Below are 24,737 nucleotides of genomic sequence, written 5' to 3'. Positions count from 1 at the left end.
ATAACAAAAGAATAAGTTGATTTAAATGTTTTAAGAAACAAAGAAAATAAAATAAACGGTTAATCGAAAATGCAAGGCTTATGACCGAGTATTCGAGGGTTCCCACCGGAATACTAGATTCCAATGGTCCTCTTCTTTCTAGTAACTTTTGAAAAGATTTAATATTTTGACTTAAATGATAAGATGATTTAATCGGAAAAAAATATTTAATCGAATTTTTAAAAAACATGTTATTGGGCCAAAATTCTTATTCTATCTATTCGATCAATATCATCGTACAATTATTTATTTAAATAGCAACCCATAAATAAATAAAAAAGTAGATATTTTAATTAAATCATAGAATGAATGATAAAAATAATTTAGAAATCAAAACTAATTAAATAATCTAATTAATAATAGTAACAATTAATTAATGATGACCAAATAACTAAATTATTAAAAAACAATTAAAAGAAATAATGAAAAAAATCTTTTTATTATTCTGATTTTAATATATTTTTACCAACGGTTATATTTTAAAATAAAGAAGAAAATAAGAAAATTTCTAAGCATCCATTAATTAAAAATAGATATAATATAAAATTGTTTTTGTTTTTATTTTTTACTTTCTCTTTTAACTAAAAAAAATAAACCAAATAATAAAATAAATAAAAATCAAATCATAAATGTTGTTGTTTCCTATAAACAGGCAACTGAATATTTAGTGATTTTCAAAAGACCAAATGAACAATAAATCTTCACGTGATTCTTGGAAGAAGAAGAAAAGTGCATTAAATAATATTGAAAATAGAATAAATGTAAACAATGAGAATTAAAATCAGTAAACCTATCACCATTCACTTCCTTTCTTCTTTCACGCTCAATCATCCTTCTCTCTCTCACTTTCGATCTCTTACCATCTCGCCACTCTCGATCGCTCTATCTCACACCTCTCTCGCTCATGTCATCTCTCAATCTCAACCTCATTCACAAACTTTCACTCTACATGCCAAAAAAACAAAATGCTTTAAAGAGATTCAAGCAGTAAAACTCACCTTCGGCGGTGGTCCGGCGGTAATGACGATGCTTGGATCTTCCTCCCGTCGCCGCTCAACTCTTCTAGCTCTAGGGTTTTCGCTCTCTGAAAACTTTAGGGTTTTTTTTGTGGCTGATTGAAGTTAGGTTTTTCGTCGCCGCTCCTAAAAAACTCCCCTTTTTTCTACAGCATCCGCCTCTTTTTATACCCAATCAGTTAGGGTTTTCGAGCTAGCTATGGAGATTAAAAAGGGAAACCTCTTGGAAGTGCTTTTAGGTGCTCAGCTTTGCCTGTCTCGCTTGATACTTAAATCTGGAAACGGTAATATGAACTTAGCTTTCTTCCTCTAACTTTGTCTCAATTCTCTTTTGGGTATTTTTTAAACTTTACAGCCTTTGCTAATTACTTGGTTTTACTGTAGTAAAAATTGGTGAAAAGAAACACTTCGGTTATTTGCAAAGCTCAACTATTGCTACTGCCATGAACTTCTAGGTGTGAAGAAGTGCTAGCTATCAAGGATGAAAATCAGTTCCGTTATAAGCTAATGTTAATGTTAAGTCTCATTACATTGTCTTACTTAACTGTTAGTGCAGAATTTCTTATTAATTGGAAATTTTGTTCAACTATGAGGAATTATTCTTACTGTTATGCTTATTAATCTCTGCAGGTTAGTAGGTGTTGCCGGTTGAATGTGTTGTTGCTAATGTGTTTGCTGTTGGCTTCGAGAAACGGCGGCTGCGTTTGAAATTATGTCGCTTAACTACAGGTTTTGTGGGTTAGTTAGAGGTGTTAGAAATATGGTGGAGAATTCCATTAAAAAAAGAGGGGTTCTGTTTTTTGAACTGAGCTTCTAAAAGATTCTAATGTTATATTAACAGTTAGTAAATAAATTGCTGTTATTCGTGATCGTTATTATCATACTGAAAGAGATTAATCTTCCGTTATCATGTTGATTTTCCTGATTGCATTGTAATGTTTACAAGGAATTTGTTGTGAAACTGATATGAGCTATTGCCACCAGGTTGTTCTGTTATGAACCTTGTAGGGAATGTTGGCTTTAATGTTGCAGCAGCAAGTCTGCTTCCAATCACGGTTGACACGGATAAGATAAACTCTGCGGTAAGCGGCACGAATTGGTGCGAGCTCCAAAACCTGGTGCTACAAGGCTTCACTTGGTCTATGCTTCTGTTTCGGCACGATGATGCAACAGGTTCGGTTACATCATAATGCTTGTTCAGGATCTTTCTATCAAGATCAAGAGAGAACAAACCCGAATGACAAATCTTGAATCTCTTCATTGGCAGCGGTAACCGTGTTGTCGGGACAGAAGCTGCTATTTGGACTTGATAATGATGTGATGAGGTCCTTGGAAGATGCAGGTTTGGCAATCGTGCTGTTTGGAAAAGGTGGATATCATTTGGGTTGAAATTCGTTGGACAGCTGGAAGTTCGGTTGGAATTTGTTATGATTCTATTCTGAATTCAGTTGAAATTTGGAAATTCGGTTAGATGTTGGTTTTTACTAAAAGTTCTATTAGTGAAGTGATTTAGAAAATGCTGTTAGATAGTGAGTTATTCCTTTGTGCAGTTAGTGTTGTTATGAATATTGTTAATTCTGTTAGATGTTGAATGTTGTTAGTTCAATTGATTATAATGCTTTTAATCGAAACTGATGGAAATATGTTATATTAGCTAATGTGAAGTGAAAAATCAGAATTGAAACGAACATTGTATTTCTTACCAATTCCTGTTATGGAACGATATGTGTCGCCGTCATAGCTTATTGGAGAACTGTTTTGGAGTTGTTATAAGTTTAGGATGGGATTACTTGATGTCTTGTTATTTGTTGGCTTGTAGAAATTTCATGAAGCAACTTTTCATTTTGCGATTGTGTTGTGTTATTGTTGTTGGTAAAGCTGTTAACTTTTCCATCTAATCCCTAAATTTCAAACTATACAACCTTACAAGTGCCTGCAAACTTCAAATATCCAAATGAGGCATATCCTGTAGGTTGAAATTAAACTGCAAATTTCTCTGTATATATAATATCAAGCTTTTCTTTTGTGCAAAAAGAAAAAGTAATTGACTGATATAGATGTAGAATAATAGCATAAGAAGGTTAAATTGTTATGATATTCGTCCAGCTGCTCTTGGCACAACATCTCGATGCTTTGTTTTGGTATAATAAAGTTGGACTTTTAGGAGAGTTGGGCATTGACATAGCATTAGATTTTCTTTGAATAAGTGACCAAGGGTTCCTATTGTTTTAATAGTAGAAACTAATCTTAATTGTAGAGTACAAACATCTTGACAGTGAAACAGGGCGGCACTTTAACTATCCTTCCTACTCATTTTCCTTTTTTTGGCTTCTCACATGTTTTTCTCCATTTGTAGAAATCATATATATCTGAGGTGTGTTGGCTGGCGGTTATAGCAGATGAAACAAAGAAAATGGTTGAGTAGATTTTGATGAACATGGTTGTTAAAAGGGTTAAATGGATAACTGGATATTTGGTTATAAAATGGATATGGATTTTAGAAATAATCCAAGACTAATTTAAATGTCAATTAAAAAATCAAAAAAATCAATTAAAATCAAATTAATCTACAATTTATTAAAATTAATTTGATATCAATTCTAACATTTATTTGAAAATTAAAATCAATTAGTGTTTGAATTATTAGTAAAAAACAATTAAGATTAAATTGAAATTTGGAATTAGATTTAATTTGAAATTAAAATCAAATTGAAAATTAAAGAGTCAAATAATTAGAATTAGAATCCATTTTATAAAAAAAAAAAACACCATGATCAAAAAAACTAGATAGTGATCAATGTTTATCAAAAAAATATGGATTTGAGAATGGATGGTTGCCTTTGGTCATGAATGTATGCAAATGAACTTTAGGCCAAGTGCCTAATAAAAATGAAAAAAATGGAAAAAATTCAGGACCAAAATCGGGGTATGACACATACATTATCATAATAAGTTGAAGTTTAATATCAAAGTCAAATAGTTATTGTTTGAGCCATAAAATTTGAGCATAAAAACTACCGGCTTCAATGTCTTCCACCTCGTAAGTTGAAAAAGCAATAAAGACTTACTTCTTGCTATGATAACTAACTAAGGAGTTCAAAAATATGTGGCAAGTTCCACTAGTACTTTTCCTATCTAATTTGCAACCAGTAAAATCGGAATCAGAGTAACCAAAACCAAAGCCCATACTTAGATGTACCATGAAGGTATCTAAGTGTGCTTTACAACTTTTAAATGTGATTCCTTATGAGCGCATTGATATTGAGCATACATGCACACACTAAATATAATATCAGGCCTAGATACAGTTAGATATAAGAGTGATCCAATCATACCTCTATACATTTTGATGTTAACATCTTTACCATTTTCATCTCTTTCCAAGTTCCCGTTAGTAAGCATTGGAGTGTCAATTGAATTTACATCTACCATTTTGAAGCGTTTAAGAAACTTTTGGTAGTACTTTGTTTGACACACAGACGTCCCTTCTTTGAGCTGCTTGATTTGAAGTCCGAGTAATTCAACTCACCCATTAAACTCATCTCAAATTCGTCCTGCATTAGATTTGAAAACTCTTTGACCAATTGCATGTTAGTAGAACCAAATATAATATCATCAACATAAATTTGAACTAGAAGAATATGTTTTCCTTGACGTTTAACAAAAATTATTGTATCAACCTTCCCTCTAGAGTATTCTTGATCAAGTAAGAACTTACTAAGTCACTCATACCAAGCCCTAGGGGCCTGTTTGAGACTATACAAATATAGTTTTAGTTTAAAAACATAATTAGTATACTCATGGTTTTCAAAACCGGGAGGTTGTGAAACATACACTTCCTCATTTATATAACCATTAAGAAAAACACTTTTCACATCCATTTGAAATAATTTGAAACCTTTGGAGCATGGAAACGCTGGTAAAAGGCGTATAGTCTCGAGGAGGCAATTGAAGCATAAGTTTCCTCATAGCATATGCCCTCCTATGTTTATATCCTTGAGCCATTAGTCGGGCCTTGTTTCTTGTTATCACTTTTGTAGAAGCAAGCTTCAATCCAAGAAGTATTTTGATGAAGACAACTTGTATCACTGCAAAAAGAGAAGAGCTACAAAGATATTTCAAGCATCAAGTATTCAAAGCCGCATATGCATTTGATCAAGCTTCATTTTCAAGACAACCGTTTGCAAGATTGTTGATTCGCTTCTTAGGTATATCTAACTCACTCTTAGATTAGTATACAAGTGTTCAACAATCATGATCTGCATTTGCATCTTTTAACATAACCATTTGTTAACACCTTGAAATACAAGACAATTTATTTTTAAGTATTTTTCTGCATTTCAACAGTGTTAACCGGTTAACCATATGGGTTAACCGGTTAACAGCCCAGTTTTTCAAATTCCTTGTTAACGTTTGCATGCGTTAACCGGTTAACCCATATGGTTAACCGGTTAACACTGTTCGTTACAGCAAAAATGTTTTTGAAAAATTATATCTTTTCATCAATGTTCATGAGGAAATTGATACCTCTTTGAAAAGGTGTTTTGGCAATATAAATTATTAAATTTTCAAAATGAATTTTCACCTCCAAGAATTTTCATACAAACGTCAAATAATCACTCTCTCATATTTTTCCTTCCATAAATTTTTGAAAGTGTTCATAATAAAAATTGTCATCTCATTCTATTGTTGAACACTTGCATATTATCTTTTGAGTGACTTATTTGTCTAAGGAGAAGATCAATCAAGAGAAGATTGATACTATTACATCTTTGTTAAAATCATTCATAGAAATTATTTCTGTTTGACTTGTGATCCAGGATTGTTGGACACAAGGGTTGGTGTTGAAGAGGATTGTTCTTCATACACTTGTTTGTCTATAGGTTAGATAGTAGGCATCACCGTTTGTGTGAATAGGCTGTACCATATTCTAACTATAGTGAATTCTCTTTCGTGTGAAAGGGGAGTGGATGTACCTTCGGATTGTGAAAGGAACCACTATAATTTCCGGTGTCGTTTTCTTTCCGCATTTTAATTTTCCGCACTTAAACAAAAATATCCAAAAACCGGAAACTAGATCGAAGAAATTTTTATCACCTAATTCACCCCCCCCCCTCTTAGGCGCATTTACAACTTACAATTGGCATCAGAGCAAGTTATAGGTAACTTGTTCCTAGAGATCCAGCATGGCTTCCGCAAGCATAAATCCGGTTTTCAAAGACGGTGGAAGTAGCAACAAGCCCCCACTCTTCTCCGGAGAATATTTCGATTTCTGGAAAATAAGAATGAAGGCACATCTTGAGGCCCAAGGAGAAGGTATATGGGAAGCAGTTGAAGAAGGTCCACACAATCCGGTGAATGTGGTGAATGGAGTTGGTACCGCAAAGTTGAAAAACACCTATGACGAAGATGATAGGAAAAAGATTCTGAATGAGAAAAAGGCAATCAACATACTCCAAAGCGCTCTTAGTATGGACGAGTTCTTCCGTATATCTCAATGTAAATCGGCAAAGGAGATTTGGGACACCTTGGTTGAAACACATGAAGGAACCACCGAAGTGAAGAGATCGAGGCTAAACACCCTAAGTCAAGAATATGAGATGTTCCGCATGCAGCCCGGTGAATCTATAGTTGCCTTACAAAAGAGATTCGTCCATCTAACAAATCACTTGATCGCTCTGGGTAAAACTTTCACTAATGATGATCTCAACCTGAAAGTCCTAAGATCCTTGACAAGAGAATGGCAACCGAAAGTGACCGCTATTTCGGAAAAGAAGAGTCTCTCAACGATGACATCCGCGTCTCTATTTGGAAAACTTCAAGAACACGAATTGGAACTTGGAAGGCTCGAGAAGCACGAAAGTCAAGAAAAGAAGTCCAAGGGAATTGCCCTGAAGGTTGACTCAAAAAGGGACAAAGATGATGAGACATCCGAAGATGAGAACTTTATGCTTCTTGTAAAGAAGCTTGGTAAGTTTTTTAATAAAAATAAAAATTCCCCTTATCCTAAAAAGAATAACCATTTCAGGAAAAAGGAAGCATCCACATCAATGCAAGACGTTACGTGTTATGAATGTGGACAGCAAGGTCACATAAAGCCGGACTGCCCAAAACTTGCAAAGAAAGGAGGATTCAAAGGCAAGAAGGAATTCAAAAACAAAAAGGCTTACGTCGCTTGGGACGATAATGAGATCAGTTCATCTTCGGAATCGGAAAGCGGTGAATGTGCGAACATGGCTTTTATGGCTTCAAATCACTCCGATGAAGAAATCGATGAGGTTAGTAGCAATTTTTCAGTTTATGACAATGACGCACAAGATGTTATAAATGAACTCTTAAAAGAATGCAAGACATTGTATAAAAGTATTTCATCCCAAAAGAAACAAATTTCATCCTTAGAAGAAAAAAATACTGCTTTGGAAAAATATATTGAAAGTGGAAAACAAAAGTTGATGGATGAAAAACAAAGTCTTGCATGTAAGAATTGTGAATCTTTATCTTTTCAAATTGTTCAACTTAAAAGAGTTTTAGAAAGATATGAAAAAGGTCAAATTGGGTTGGAAGAAATTCTTAAACACCAAAGGTATTCTAATGACAAAAGTGGATTAGGATATTCTAAGTTTTCTAAACCAAGCACAAATAAGACCATTTTTGTTAAAGCAAGTGAACAAGTTGCAAAAGAGAAAGTAAACAATTCTAAAATTATGCATCAAAGTCATAAAAAGAAAATGATTGCTAAGAAGAAGAATTATGTTCCTAGATATAGAAGTAATTTTCAACCTACTTGCTTTTATTGTGGAATCAAAGGGCACACACCTAATGCTTGTTATGTGCGAAACTTTAGCGTTCCAACAGGGCATTATGTGTGGGTTAAAAAGGGTACTAACTACCAAGGACCCAAAGCAATTTGGGTACCAAATAAAACTTAATTGTTTTGTAGGTTTACTTGGAGACCACTTCAAAATCTCTGCTTTATTGATAAAGTGGTTGTTCTAAGTTTTTGATGAGAGGAAATAAACTAACTTTCAAATCTAGTTCCAAAGTCCAAGGGTTATTTCACATATGGGGAATACCTTAAAGGAAGAATTCTTGGCATTGGCAAAGTTGAAGCACTAATATTCACTAAACCATTGGCTAAAGAGCAATTCTTCAAGATTCGGCGAGAACTTGGTATTTTCAATGAAGGTGACATCTAACCTTTCTTCAAATTGCTTGTTATGAGGTATAGTATCTTAAAATATGTTGATTTTCAATTTTTATGTTATGCAATGCTAGCACTTCTGTTTCGCCGTTTTTAGCTTTTCTTACTTTCGCATGTCCAAATATTATCCGTTTTAAAATATTTTTAAATCAAAAGTTGCGTATTGATAAGTGCTAATACTTTGTGTAAAAATCTTTTAAAAATCTTTTCCCGGTTCTTCAAAACGGAGCTGCTGTTTTTCTTTTATTTTTGAAAAATTTCAGTCCGTTAACCGGTTAACGGTATAGGTTAACCGGTTAACACTCTTTTATTTTTGAAAAACTTCAGTCCGTTAACCGGTTAACCATATAGGTTAACCGGTTAACACCTTCCAACAGCAACTCTGTTTTTCGTTTTTAAAATACATAATTTTTAAATTAATTGTCTTATTTTTATTACGTGTGTTTATGTTCAATGCATGTGCTTTACTCTTCCACCTTCTCCTCCTAACTCTCTCCTCCCTCATTACTCTCCATAAACCCTTCATCTCTCTACATTTAACTTTCATAACTCTCAAACCCTTTTTCCAAAAATCCATCTCTAAATCCTAGAATCTTCATCTTCTTCATGGCTCCACCAAGAATGGGAAAGGCTCCTGTATCATCATCTAGCAGTGAAGAGGAAGAGTTGAAAATGGAAACCGCCAAGAAAAGGAGGATGGATTTCAAAGTCAGGGTTAGACATCTGCTTAAGGGTAAGTATGTGAATCTCAAATCCTTCACTACTTTCTCTTTCCCTGAGTTGTTGAGATACCAAGGATTGCATGCGTTCATCACTGATAATGGGAAAATTTACACTGATTTGGTAAAATCTTTTCTAAATCATTTTACTTTAAATCTGAATGATGATGAACAACACATGCTGTCTGCAACTGTAAGAGACTGTGAAATTGTTACAGACCTTAGGACGCTGGCTGCGTCTCTTAAGATTCCATTTTCTGGTTTTTTTCCTTCGGAAAGGTGTAAATCATGAGGAAGGAAAATGGGCTCAGTATGATAAGATGGAATACTACTATTCTATCTGCAGATTTCCCAGGGAGGTTGTTATGTCGGGACAGCGCACTTCTCGCATACTCTGCTATGCTAAGAATCTGTCGGTTGACGATCGTATGCTGCATTATGTTATCTGCCATGTCCTGCTGCCCAAGGATTCCAACCTGTCTCAAATCAATGATTTGGAAATGCAAGTTCTGTTTGCAGTGAAGAACAAAATCCGAGTTAATTGGCTGCCCACTATGATGTATCATCTGCAACAACAACTTTCTCTCAAAACAAGGCTGCCATACGGTCGCCTTATCTCAAGGATTTTGGAACTCACAGATATGGAAATCGGGAGAGAACCTTTTTTGGCTATGACCACTACCGCAAATGAAATCAACGGCGTTACCATCATGAAAAATACTGGAATTATTCAAAGCAACGACGGCTCCTACAAATATGATGATGGGTCCTCCTCTTCAAACTTCCCTATTCCGGTAGGTGGCATTACAAATGAGTTTCTCTATACTACCATGATGAGCCACCACCGTGAAACCACCCGTGCTATCAAGAGTCTTCGGAACCTAGTGTTGAGTTCCCGCAGCCTTCCCGTAGAAGATGATGAAGGTGATGACGGTAGTGAAGCGGATGGCGAGGAGGATGAGGCCGGTTCGGAAGAAAAATAAAGCACTATGTTTTTTCTTTGTTTATGTTTTCTGTTAGATGTTGTTCTAGTGTTTTTGTTGTTAAACTATGTTTATGCTTGTTTTGTTTACCAAACACTTAACTTTTAATCCATTTTATTCTGTCATACTTTGTGATTCAATGTTCATCTGATAATCGCAAAATGTATGTTTACTTGTTTGGTTTTTTTCTTTTTCTTAAGTCTCTTCCTTTTTGCTAATGACAAAGGGGGAGAAGACTTGTTTCTCTAATGGTTTTTCTATGCAGAATTGTTGTATGCCTCTCATTTAGGGGGAGTTCTTAAACTTAGGGGGAGAATCAAACTTAGAGAAACTTCACTTTCATGCATCTATCTCAAAGTGGTTGTCATCATCAAAAAGGGGGAGATTATAGAAGCAAGCTTCAATCCAAGAAGTATTTTGATGAAGACAACTTGTATCACTGCAAAAAGAGAAGAGCTACAAAGATATTTCAAGCATCAAGTATTCAAAGCCGCATATACATTTGATCAAGCTTCATTTTCAAGACAACCGTTTGCAAGATTGTTGATTCGCTTCTTAGGTATATCTAACTCACTCTTAGATTAGTATACAAGTGTTCAACAATCATGATCTGCATTTGCATCTTTTAACATAACCATTTGTTAACACCTTGAAATGCAAGACAATTTATTTTTAAGTATTTTTCTGCATTTCAACAGTGTTAACCGGTTAACCATATGGGTTAACCGGTTAACAGCCCAGTTTTTCAAATTCCTTGTTAACGTTTGCATGCGTTAACCGGTTAACCCATATGGTTAACCGGTTAACACTGTTCGTTACAGCAAAAAATGTTTTTGAAAAATTATATCTTTTCATCAATGTTCATGAGGAAATTGATACCTCTTTGAAAAGGTGTTTTGGCAATATAAATTATTAAATTTTCAAAATGAATTTTCACCTCCAAGAATTTTCATACAAACGTCAAATAATCACTCTCTCATATTTTTCCTTCCATAAATTTTTGAAAGTGTTCATAATAAAAATTGTCATCTCATTCTATTGTTGAACACTTGCATATTATCTTTTGAGTGACTTATTTGTCTAAGGAGAAGATCAATCAAGAGAAGATTGATACTATTACATCTTTGTTAAAATCATTCATATAAATTATTTATGTTTGACTTGTGATCCAGGATTGTTGGACACAAGGGTTGGTGTTGAAGAGGATTGTTCTTCATACACTTGTTTGTCTATAGGTTAGATAGTAGGCATCACCGTTTGTGTGAATAGGCTGTACCATATTCTAACTATAGTGAATTCTCTTTCGTGTGAAAGGGGAGTGGATGTACCTTCGGATTGTGAAGGGAACCACTATAATTTCCGGTGTCGTTTTCTTTCCGCATTTTAATTTTCCGCACTTAAACAAAAATATCCAAAAACCGGAAACTAGATCAAAGAAATTTTTATCACCTAATTCACCCCCCCCCCCCCCCCCCCCCCCCCCCCTCTTAGGCGCATTTACAACTTACAACTTTGTTTTCGTCTAGTTTGTTTCTAAAACCCACTTAGTGCCAATAACTTGATGATCTCGCGGAGGTGGGACAAGTTCCCACACATCATTTCTTTTAAATTAATTCAGCTTATCTTGCATTGCCATAAGCCAATTCTCATCAATTAAGGCATCTTTTGCGTTTTTAGGTTCAACTTATGACACGAATGCAAAGTGGTAACATAAATTACTTATCTTAAAGCGTGTAAGCACGCCTATGGTGATGTCTCCAAGAATGTTGTCAATTGGATGGTCCTTGGAAGACCTCCAAGACAAAGAATATCATCCACTTTAGTTGGAATCTCATCCTTCCCCTTTTAAGAATTGTCATCTTCCTCGTCCTCAGGTTTCACCGCTTCAGGCTAATAAATTCCTTTTTCGGCGTCTTTGAGTATGTCTTCTGAAGATACACCTGCATCATGAAAAGAAATTCCTTTCCCGACATTTCTCAGATAAGATTCATCAAAAGTGACATGCACAAACTCCTCAACAGTAAGTAATATCTTATTATACACTCTATAGGCTTTTCTTGACTGAGAGTATCCAAGAAAGATACCTTCATCAGCTTTCATATCAAATTTTCCTAGGTTGTCCTTACCATTATTCAATACAAAGCATTTGCATTCAAAGACAGGAAGATGTGATAAATTTGGGTTTCTACCTTTTAAAAGTTCACGACGTGTTTTATTTAAAATAGGACGAATAAGTATCTTATTTAAAATATAACACGCCATACTAATAACATCGGCCCAAAAATATTTTGGTAGACCACTCTCATTGATCATAGTTCTTGCCAACTCCTCTAAAATCATATTTTTATGCTCCATAACAATTTCATTGTGGAGTTCTTGGAGCGGAAAAATTATGTTCAATGCCATATTTATCACAAGGTGGTTTTAAAATTCACCTTCATGATCTCTTTGTATTGCAACTATGTTTAAACTTAGTTTATTTTGGGACAAATTTGAAAACTTTATGAAAGCCGAAAAAGTCTTATCTTTACTATGCAAAAAGATGGTCCAACAAAATATAGAATAATCGTCTACAATAACAAAACCATAGTAATTACCACAAAAAAGATCCATATGGAGAAGCTCAAGAGGTCTAGAACTTGAAACAATATTCTTAGATTTAAAAGAGACTCTTGTTTGCTTTCCCATTTGGCATGCGTCGCATAAGTAGTCTTTTGAAAATTTAATTTTAGGTAAACCGATAACTAGATCCTTTAAAACCACTTTGTTTAGTAAATCAAAGTTAACATGTGTTAAGCGTCTATGCCATAACCTAGAGTCTTCACTCATGGTTACTAAACACTTAGTACTTGTTAATGATACATCATTCAACTTAAGCATATATGTGTCATTAACCCTCAATCCCTTAAACAAATAATCATTCTTTTCATTATATTCAATTATACAACAATTATTTGTAAAAGTTATTTTTATAGCCTTTGTTGCATATAAAAGAGAGATTACCTACGTTATCTTTACTAAGTATTACATCCTTATTGTTGTCTCTGTAGGTCACATATCCCTTCTTCTTTGCCGTAAAGTCAATGAATAAGGAAATGTCACCCGTCATATGCCTTGAGCATCCACTACAAAAAACCACATTCTTTCCATGGAGCCAAGACATTCAACATTTTTCATCTTATGATGATGGGCTATGAGGCGAACATTTATCGCTTCATCACTTTCACTTGAGCTACCTGAAGGAGAATTGCGGTCCAAAACGCAGCGGAAATTAAAATTTTATCCTTTAGAGATCCTTACGAATGGTCATGATTAGTGATAGAATATTTACCTCTTATGACGATTGAAACCTTTGGTGCAGATCTCTTGTGACGATCAAAACCTTTGATGCAGATCCACGAAGCGATCACGAACGTTGAACGATGACAACGTCTATACTCAGTCCACACGAACGGGTTCCTTCAATCTCAGTGCTAGCTGGTACGAATGAAGGATTTGAGTGAGAGAGAGAGAGAGAGAGTGAGAGAAAACGAAAATAATGCAACCGCAATTTTTTGCTTCTGTACAAGGGTTCTATTTATAGAACCACTTGTGTGGGCTTCAAGCTAAAAAGCCCACTTAAGTGTATTTTGGCCCATATCTTATAATATGCCCAAAATCACTTAAGCCCATGGTACCTTACCATATTTCGTATTCTACTCAAGTACACAGTACCTTACGATGTTCTATAATTCACTTAAGGGCACCGTACCTTACGGTATTCCTTAGTTACTCTATCTCTCATCAATCCGTCCTTTGTGTGTGACCCTGTAGGTTTTCGTGACGTTGGCAATTATATTAAATCACGCATTTAACATAATAAACAGTGAGCGATATCTAGCAACACATCACTGCTACCCAAGACACGAAAATGTCATGTGATCTGACAAAACCATCTGTGATAATAATTATGTGTATAATTACCCTTTTGCCCTTATGTCTATATTGAACACAAGGCATAGACCGTGTCATCCCTGTTCAGTTCAATATTGGGCCCATAGACATTTATCCTGTTACGCAGGATGGGCAAATTCCATCTAGTTCACTCATGTCCCCCAGCATGCTTCGTGGAGTACCCATCAACTGTCTTTATGGTTATCCAGTTACGGACAACGTTAGATCAGCAATAAAGCACTCGACTCTACATCTAGGGTCCATAGTGGTTTCAGGTCGAAGAGTGGTATACACCATTATCACCATGAGAATAACTTATGACACTTTGCATAACTTTCTATATAGTATTCTCATAGCGGGTCAATCCGGTATAAATATTATCCTAATATTCATACCTATGTTTAAGACTTGATAACTCCTTATCCATGATCCATGAGATGTGATCATCAGTCTATATACATAATAGTCTTAATGCTTTAATGTCATCCCACTTCACAATAAAGCTCGACTACGGATACTTTAAGAATAGTGTCCTTATGTTTAATGTGATCTCATGATTAAGTCATACTTGATACATTAAACAGACTAGCTATTCTAGGGACTTTATTAAACAAACGTAATAAAGAAAAAGCCTTTTATTATTAATAAATAATTCGATACAAGTACCAAAAGTATTGGCCTCTAGGGCTTACACCAACACTACCTTCACTTGAGGACTCACTATAATTTTCCCAAGCTATGTATGCTCTTATAGTCTTGTTAGATTTCTTGTATTGACCCTTTCCTTTATCCTTCTTAAGTAATGGACAATCTGACTTATAATGACCGACTTTTCCACAATTAAAACATGAGCCTTTGGATTTTTCTTTCTTATTCTTATCTTGCTTTAAGGAATTTGCTTGTCTTCTATAATTGATGAGATTCTTGTCAGAGTGCTTCATTCCATTTCTCTTAATGTACTTATGGTACAAAGGTTTGTGGGTGGAAAGTTCTTCATCGATACCTTCCTCCTCAATTACTTTTGTGACTGTGTTGTACTCCAATGGCAACACAAATATCATATTACAGATGATGTCTAACTCTGGTTCAGACCCTGAATCAAAGTTATTTGTCTCCATCTCAGTGTCTTTGACTTCCTTGTATACTGCTTTCTCCTCTTCTATGAGTGATAGAGAGGGAAACAACATTTTCTTGACTAGTCGTCGATTATTTCAGCCCTCATCGATGGATCAAATGATATCACTTTCGCTGGAACTTCTAGCTTCTCGCGCAACCTTCTTGTTTTTCTGGTGCCACCTCCACTGTGTCCTGGTCATGGGGTTTTTCCATGTAATTCTGGGAGACATAAGAGTATTTCTTCGAGACTTAATAGTTGTCTCGATATGAGGCGCCAGAGTCAATGTTCATAACTTTCCATTTGCCTCCACTAGTTTCTGACTTTCGAGCAGGGCGTATCCATTCTCTAGGAGACGCATTTGCAGTAGGAACATAAATCCTACCTTGGAACTTCGTTGGGCCCTTCCCTTTGTTAGAGGAAGGTTACTTGGGCTTATCCTGTCGGACAAACTTCTTAGCCTGGTAGGGATTTGCCCTCTCCAATTTTTTAGCAGCTTCCTTGTCGAACACGAATTTGCACCTGGGATAAAACATCACCTCTGAATCTTTCAACTTGCACCGACTCAGGAACTCGACTAGCTCATCTTCAACTTTAGGCTAGGATTGTGTAGTTTGATCCTCGTTGTTTGGTTTGTTGTTTTCAGCCCCACCACTGGTGATGGTGTCAACTATCATAATGTCCATTAGTTCGACAAAGAAAGCATTAGTTTTTATTTCATTCTCCTCCTTTGAGTGTCGCTTATGTTTGTCAGCAAACTTGAGTCTGTCATCCTTCAACGTGTTTTGCACCAGGTCCCTGAAAAGTACATATTGAGAAGTATTATGACCTAAAAAACTATGGAATTTACAAAAACCCTTTTTCTTTATCTATTATAATGGATGAACTTTAGTCTCTTTGGGGACAACAATTTGTCCATCAACCACCAATAGATCAAATTTTTTGTCACACTTAGTAACATCAAACGTATATGTTCTAGCAATAAATTTTTCATTTTTTGTCTCTACTGGATTTTTCCCGTTTGAGGGTTTTAGCAGCTTGCATGTATAGGGAGGCCCTGACTTTAGTTTGGCCACATTGACCTTGTTTTCCTCTACATACTCATACTCTGAGTCGGATGAACTGCCTACATTGTTGACTTCGGCATAAGCTACTTTCTTTTTGCTTAACTTAGTAGTTCTTACTTTTTAAGTTTTGAACCGTTCAACTTGTTAAGCTCTATCGAACAACTAGGCCATGTCTCTCAAGTATTGGGTGTTAACTTCTTCCTGATGGAGTAGTCAAGACCCCATGTTGCCAGTTCAACTAACTCATGTTCTGGAACTTAAGTAAAGCATCTCACTTTCAAGGTTCTGAACCTATTGAGGTAATCGTCAATGCTTTCTGCCACCTTTCTCTTTATGCTGGCCAATTCTTTGAGGCTAATATTACACTGCCCCGTGTAGAATTTCTCTTGAAAGACCCTCTCTAATTGGGCCCATGTAAAGATGAAATTGGGGGGAAGAGTGGTGAACCACGTGAAAGAGTTTTTTGTTAATGAGTTTGGAAAATACTTGATTTTCAAATTCTCATTGTTGGCTAGATCACCAGCCTCAGTCTGATATTCGACAACATGTTCGACGATGGACTCACTAGTGTCACCGACGAACTTGGTGAATTTTGGGACTTTCCAGCCTTGGGCAATTCGACTTGCACATCCTCCGACACACAGGGATATATAGTTTGGTCTAAGGAGGCCCATGTTAAGGTCATTCTGGACCAAAACACGTTCGACGATGTTGGTGATGTTATCTTGTACCCCCATATTGTTCTATCGGGCTTGTCTCAGGACTTGGTCGAAATCTTGGTTGCGCTGCACTACAACCATGTTGAGGATTTCCGGAATTTGATCATCTTAGACCATCATGTTTTTCGGAAGGTTAACCCTGTAGGGAACGTTAGATATTGGAGTCGGTGGCATCCCCAAAAAGTCAACAATCCTACCCATTTGGTGGGTTAATCGTTGATAACTCATAGTTGTGTTTTCTAGAAGTAGGGTAAATACATTGCCTATCTATTGTGTAATAGTATGAACCATATTGTGGTTGCTTTCATCCATTAACTCTCTCATGATTTGGAGAGAGTTATTGGTTAAAGATGAAGCACCATGCGGAGGAAAATACCATATTCCTCTTGGTGGTTGTACCATTTGGCCAAAGTTGCCCATCATCGACACCAAAGCCAAATACGAGTTAAGAGGCATTGATGTTGCCATCGCGCTCTCAGAATATATTGATGTACTAGGGTGGAGGCTTGCCATCATTGCAGTTGGCATGCCATATTGTTGTTCCTTTTGAGGCAACGAGAAGCCTAAAGAAGGAGGCCTTTGGTCTCTTGGATTCTATAATTCCCTAACAAAAATTGATGTATTTGACATTTGTGGTGATGAAATATCCACATCTGGCGGTATAGAATACGCCACTTCCTGTCTTATGACCGTAGGCCTCTCATCGACTGAGGTTAGAGCTGACAGACTTCTGACACTAGTAACCACGAGTTGTCCTCCTGGATTTGGAGTATTACTTTAGGAAGGGGTTTGGTTTTTTCTAGACATACTGGAAAGACGTTTACCACTCCTCAAGTGCATAAAACACAGAAAACCACAAAAATGGAAGACACAAAGACAAAGCGTAAAATGTAAAGGCAAAGAGTCAGACAACATACGATCGCAAGTTTCGATGATGACAAATGACCACCATGCACGTCTACAAACAAATGCAACACATTACCTATCATATCCTTTCCTGCTTATCTAAAATCTGTTATAATTCTTAAAAACATATGTGGACAAAGTGGGATCATGACGAAATGCATGAAACTCACAAAACACAAATTTTTACAGATTTGAAGACTTTGAGTCGACCATAAGGGTCGGCGCATAGCTCACGGGTCAGCACATAACTCAGACAAACTGGAGATTGGTCAGCACATACTTGCTTGAGTCGACCATAAGGGTCGGCGCATAGCTCACGGCTTAGCGCATAAAACCCTTGAGTCGACCACAGGTCGGCGCATGGCATAGTGATGCTATCCACGGGTCAGCGCATGAAACCTTGTGTCGACCATAGGGGTCGGCGCATTTCCCACGGGTCAGCGCACGCCGACCTATGGTCGACCGCTCGTGCGTAAACTCAGTTTTCTGAGTACTTTTCACTGTTTGAAAAGCTGTTATTTTTGGTTGGTTTGCTAGTTACTATAAATAGAAGTCAAAACAATTTTATCAACCAACATTTGCATATTTTGAATTCAAGTGTTCAAGGAAACAAGAAAGAGTGAAAAAGGTGTCCAAGATTCATCATCTTCATCTTCAACATTTCACAACACATCAACTACACACAATCATTTTTGATGTGGTTCGTGATCGATTAAAGGTGATAAGGTTCGAAGCTGTGATCGGAGAATCCGGTTCGGGTTGAAGCTTGTGGCAGGTTCTTTCTTGAATAAAATCGTTAGGGTTTTGTCCTCCAATTAATACCGTTTGTGTTTGGGGTTTTTTGGACAAATTGCTTCATCAATATTCAGCTGAGCGAAGGTGATTGAGAAGAGGAAGTCTTCTTCAGTCTAGTAGCGGATTCGGTGATATTGAAGTGAAGGATTCAGGTTCGATTCGTTGTGTTTGAGATCAGCCGGGCCGAGGGTTTGAAGAACGGAAGATTCTTCAGCAAAGGGGCTGGAATCGGAGGTCTAGCAACAACGATCGAAGGTCTTGATTCATCTTGAATCAAGGAGCAAGGATAGGAAGCATCATTCAACACATTGGGAGTTCTGTTGTTTACTTGCTTTGCAATCCTTGTATAAACGGTTAAATTTCACAGGTGATATCTAATTAATCATCTCAATTCTAATTTTAGAATTGAGGGAAGACGTACCCCGAAGCGAGGACGGCGAGGGAACTGCCTCATCAAATCTCTGTCTTCTTTAATTTTCTGCATAAGTGTTTTTCAGCTTAAAAATTAAGTGATTTTAGTTTAAGCAATTTTACCAAACGCTGGTATAAGTTGAGTAAGAGATTAAAACTCCTGTTTGAATAACAAAGTACAATAGTTTATTGTACTAGGTCAATTTGAATTACTTACTCAACTCAAATATCACTTGGAGTGTTTATGCACACCAAGTGTTTGTTAATTTGCATAAGCCAAAGTTGTCTTAAGTTTGCATCTAGTTTAATTTGGTATTTTGGATCATTGGAACTAGGAATCCTAGTAAGTGAAACATATCATTGATTGTGGAATTGGTGTAGTGATTTGTATTTCACTTTATCTCTAATCCATTAGCTTAACGCATATCCGGTTTTCCAATAACGATTCGTTTTAGACTAAAATTTTCCTCGGCCGCTTCCGCACTTAAAACAATTTTTCAAAACCAATTTTTAAATTGGTAGTGCCGACTCAAGTTTTTAATTGGGATCTATTCAACCCCCCCTTCTAGATCCGTGCCATAGTCTAACAAGTGGTATCAGGAGCTCCAGTTAACTTCGTGCTTCAAAATATAACCTTGATAGAAAATGGCTAACGAACCTAAAGGGGCTTATAATAGAGCTCCCGTTTTCAATGGTGAAAATTATAGTTATTGGAAAGACTGTATGCGGGTGCACATAAATTCCATAGATAGAAAAATATGGAATGTTATTCTCAATGGTCCAATTCAAATAACCATGACCAATGAGAACAACGAATTGGTGCCTAAGCCCGAAGCACAATGGACCGATGATGATGAAAAGAAATACAATTATGATTGGAAAGCCAAAAACATCCTAATCTCCTCATTAGGTGTAGATGAATACTATCGTGTATCCCATTGTCCTACTGCTAAGGCCATGTGGGATTCACTACAAATTGCCCATGAGGGGACGAATGATGTTAAGTTGGCTAGAATCAATACACTAACACAAGAGTTTGATCTCTTTTTCATGGAGCAAGGGGAAACCATTGCTGACATGCAAAAGAGATTCACTCATCTCATCAATCGATTATATTCACTTGGTAGGCCTGTTTCCAATGATATTGCTACTAATAAGATCTTAAGATGTCTTAACAGGGAATGGCAGCCGAAAGTGACCGCCATCAAAGAGGCAAATGATCTTACCACATTGGACTTGACAACATTGTTTGGTAAACTACAAGAGCACGAACAAGTTCTCTTGAGCCTGGAACAACACGAAAAGAAAGATAAGAAGGACAAAGCAAAGGTGAGTGAAAAGAAATCAATAGCTCTAAAGACTTCCTCCTCAAAGTCTCAAGCAAAAGAGCAAAGTGATTATTCATCGAGCGACGAAGAAGAAGAGGACAAGAGTGAAGATATGGGGCTGTTTGTTAAACGCTACAACCGTTACGTGAGAAAGAACGGCATCCAACATTCCGAGAAGAACTTGGTAAACTTCCGGAAGCAATCTAGGTACTCTAAAAATGATGACTCAAAAGGAAAAATAACTAGAGGGTCGTGCTATAAGTGTGGAAAGCCGGGTCACTACAAACCGGACTGTCTGATGAACAAGAAGACAAAAGAAAAAGAATCATACAAATCACACAAGAAACCATCAAAGCCAAGGAGGGCATACATAGCTTGGGAAAGCGATAACGACTCCTCCGATGATGAAAGCTCTAGTGATGAAGATGAAAATGCAAACCTATGTCTCTCTGCTCATCAAAAGAACAAAAAGAAACAGGTACGACATGCTAAATATGAAAAATCTCTAGTATGTCTCATCATGAATTGAAAAATGCTTTTGATACTTTACACTGTGAAGCGAAAGAGGCCTTTAAAAGGCTTGCCTCAAATAAGAAATTTTTTTCACATTTGGAACATAAAATTCAACAATCCGAAAGGAAACTTGAGGCACTTAAAGCTTCTATAGTGGAAAGCACAAAAACAAGTTATGAGGACCTTAGAAGTAGAATGATGAACTTTGGGTGTGATACTTGTTACATTTGGCAAGGTGAAGTAAGAAACCTAAAGGCCAAACTTGACAAGGCTCTTGAGCCCAAGATTACTTTTGCTATCGACAAATCAAACTTTCGAAAAAGTATGGTTAATCCATATCAAAAATATAAATATGTTATAAAGGATGAAGATAGCAAAAGCGATCTAAATGTAAATTTCTCTTGTCTCTATTGTTGCAAGAAAGGCCACTCCATTGCTAAATGTAGATTTAGGAGATTTTTAGTTCCTAAAGGCATTTATCAATGGATGCCCAAATGCAACCATTTCGTTCCTCACCATTCAGGACCCAATAAGCCATTGGGTACCTTCTCTTTTTAATTATATTGCCATAGGTACAATGCCTCGAGACTACCGAGAGAAGATGGGTTCTCGATAGTGGATGCTCAAGGCACATGTCAGGAGACATATCTCTCTTCATTGACTTCGTGGCTAAGAAGAAGGGATATGTAACTTATGGCGACAACAACCGTGGAGCAATTCTTGGTAAAGGTAGTGTAGGTAATCCCTCCTCTACTACTATTTCTGATGTTTTGCTTGTCGAAGGTCTTAAACACAATCTACTTAGCATCAGTCAATTATGTGACAAAGGATACAATGTATCGTTTTCAAAAGATTGTTGCAAAATTGTACATAATGATGATAAGAAGAGTATGTTTAATGGCCTACGTGTGAACAATGTCTATATGCTTGACTTAAATGAAGTATCGTTAACAAGTGACAAATGCCTTGTAACAATGAGTGAAGATTCATGGTTATGGCATAGGCGTTTAACACATGTTAACTTTGACTTACTCAACAAAGTAGTCTCAAAAGATCTAGTCCTAGGTGTAGCACCTCAAATTTGCACCTACATTTTGTACATACATTTTCATTGTTAGTTCATTAACATAGTATAGTCCACTGCATAACATTGCATTGTCCATTTGCCCAAGTGCAAGTTCAGCTGACAAGTTAGGTCAAACTGGTCAGGAGATCAGTCAATCAAGCAATCAAGGGCAATCTCCATTGAGCCAAGGCCCTAGGGTTGGTCCAACATGTTCAAATGACTTGGGGATCCATTTGAAGTTTTTAAGTCAAAGATTGGGTGCTCAGAAGTCATCAGGCAATGCACAATCAGTCAGAAACCCTAAAAAGTCAAACTTGGTCAACTGTGACTGATTTTATGGTTTTGATGGATGGATTTGGTTTGAGAGAGCTTATTCATGTCCAAATAGGCCTCATATATCATGGCAAACATCATCATTGAAGAATTTGAAGCCAAATCAGAAATTTCCAAAAATAGAAACTGGACCTGTAATTTTAACTGCCAAAAATGGAAACTTCTTGGTCCCAAACTTACATCATGATACAAGCTTCAAATGAATTTTTGCCCAACATGAAAGTTGAAGATATTGTTCTCCCATTTCCAAAAAGTCCAAGAACTCTCAATTCCCATGTATGGTTGGCAAGATATGATCATTTCATTTTCAAAAATTCTTGAACTTCAAAAGGCCATATCTCTCAAACCATTTGGCCAAATTTGGTGAGGTTTTTTCCAACAAGTCATATTTGATCCCCTCTTTCCAAAAATGTCATCATCATTCATCAAAACATCACCATTCAAAATGGCCTTTTTGGACTTGCTTGAATTAATTTCAAGTGTAGTGAAAATTTGAGTTTTTGAATTAAGCATTTCTAACATTTTTGGCCATTTGGAATAGTTCAGAAATGTTGTTTATGACTTGTTTGCAAGCCCAATTCGTGCAGTACACACCCCATTTGCCAATTTGGTGAAATTTAGCAAAATGACCAAAATGATTCATTTGAGATAATGGTGATTAACACTTACTTAGCCAATACTAAACAGCAAATAAATAGCATATTTTCTGTCAATTCCAACCCTAGCAGCCACATTTCCAAGACAGAATTTCCATTTCTCTCATTCTCTCATTTTGTGCATTGTTGAACTTTTCTCCACAAAACCTCAAGAGCTCGAGCTGGCTTTGGTTTGCTTCATCATCCATCATCATTTTGAAGCTGTTGCAAGCCCTGAATCTCGACTGTACAGCCATTACAAAGTTCTGTTTTCTCCAAGTTCATCCATGGAAAAATTCAATTTGAGCATTTTCAAGGGTTGCTGAGCCAAAACATCTCAACCATTCATCAATACCAACTACAAGCTTCATCTGTTTCGAGCTTACAACATCCAAACATCACTGTTTCACTAGTTGCTTCAAAATCAAGTAAGAACTCGACCTTAACCATTTACTAAACTATGCTATGTTTTAGATAGCTCTTGTTATGCTGATTCTAATGAGCTTTACATCACATGAAATGGTTGGATATTTATGGAGTTATGCTGATTTAAAGATTGTTGTTCATTCTTGTTTTTACTCGATTCATGAGGCTTGGTTAGTTTTAATGTAAATGGTGGTCGGATTCGTGTTATTCATGTTCATTTGAGTTGATTGGTATGTTTAATTGCATTTTCTGGAACAATTTTTTTGTCACGATTTGATGAAGAAGATGAAGTACACTGTTGCTGTGCATAAACCCTAATTTGCATTTCCAGAATTCTGTTTCACGTGGTATGCATGCGCCCACTGTTCCATTAAGCCATCAACCAATCACAACATTCCATTTCTGTATGCAAAACGCCGCGTTTGGTTAAGTTGTGCCAAGAATTACCACTTTGCCATCGGTCCCATTTATTTAAATTAATTCATTTATTTGGTCCAATGTTTATTTCATTTTGGTTCAACAACTTACAAAAATTATAACTCATCCATTTGTGATCCAAATTTCATGAATTTTTTTGCATTATGCTCTGCTTGATCTCTACTTTTTTATCATGATTTTTCCTGATTTTTTGGATGAGTGAATTTTAAATGGTATTAGGATTTGTGACATGTATTCATATTTTGTACCTTTTGCCAAAACCTTTGTGAAATGATGATGCATTATCCAATGGCCCTGAAATTTTTTGTGCATAAACTAGACTCATTCATGGTGATTTTGATGTAGGGTTTGTGAATTTATCTTATCTGGTTTGTGAGTTATGAATTTTTGAATTAGGGTGTGACAATTTGTGTCACACCATTTATGTGCAACTTCATGATTTTTGATACCATGCTTCTTGAACTCCAATTGATCTGAATTTTTGCATGAACCTACTCTTGTATGTCTAGTTCACATGTGAATTTTCTTGGAATTATTTGTGGCATTTTCCAATTGATTGAGATTTTTGTCCCCTGTTTGATCATATGTTGACTTTGTGTGACACTTGTGCCCATTTGTTTTGTGAAATGCTCATACTTTATTAGATGGACATGAAATTTTACATGAGATTACTAGACATCTTAAGCTTTGCCATGGTTTTAGTCCCATTCATTTATCATATTCCATCTCTGTTTTATGAATTATTCAAGTTGGTGCATGTTTGGTTGACTTCTTTGAGTATGCTTGAACTTGCCTTGCCTTTCTGATTTTCATTGACCAACTTCCTTTGATCCAAATGAGATGAAATTTGATATGCATATCATGTTATGGATTATGTTTGAGCATGAATTATTTGATGATTTTTGGAATTGTTTATGATTGGTTTTGAGTTGAGTCTTGCTGTTGACTTCTATGAGCTTCCATATGCCATGCTTTGACTTCTTTTGCTTATAAAATGATGATAATGATTGATATGAATGTGAAACCAATTGGGTTTATTTCTTGATTGTTTGAACATGATTTTGGACACTTGCCACTTGCTGTTTTGACTTTCTT

At 36.2% G+C, this 24,737-nt stretch overlaps 1 long non-coding RNA gene across 3 annotated transcripts; it reads left to right on the top strand.

Moving 5' to 3' along the window:
• The first annotated feature begins 753 nt into the window (after positions 1-753).
• LOC127128376 (uncharacterized) lies at positions 754-2,761 on the top strand. 3 transcript variants are annotated; one of them, XR_007805871.1, is made up of 4 exons: positions 754-1,339; positions 1,440-1,570; positions 1,686-2,228; positions 2,323-2,761. It is a non-coding gene; the product is annotated as an uncharacterized LOC127128376 (long non-coding RNA). The 3 variants fall into 3 exon arrangements; XR_007805870.1 differs by having other exon boundaries at positions 760-1,339; positions 1,686-1,784; positions 2,040-2,761; XR_007805868.1 differs by having other exon boundaries at positions 765-1,339; positions 1,686-2,761.
• Positions 2,762-24,737: the final 21,976 nt, after the last annotated feature.

The sequence above is a fragment of the Lathyrus oleraceus genome, chromosome 3, assembly GCF_024323335.1.
Source record: "Lathyrus oleraceus cultivar Zhongwan6 chromosome 3, CAAS_Psat_ZW6_1.0, whole genome shotgun sequence".
In the NCBI taxonomy this organism is placed as follows: domain Eukaryota; kingdom Viridiplantae; phylum Streptophyta; class Magnoliopsida; order Fabales; family Fabaceae; genus Lathyrus; species Lathyrus oleraceus.
The sequence above is the reverse complement of the archived record's forward strand: the minus strand, read 5'-3'. Positions and strand labels throughout refer to the sequence as shown.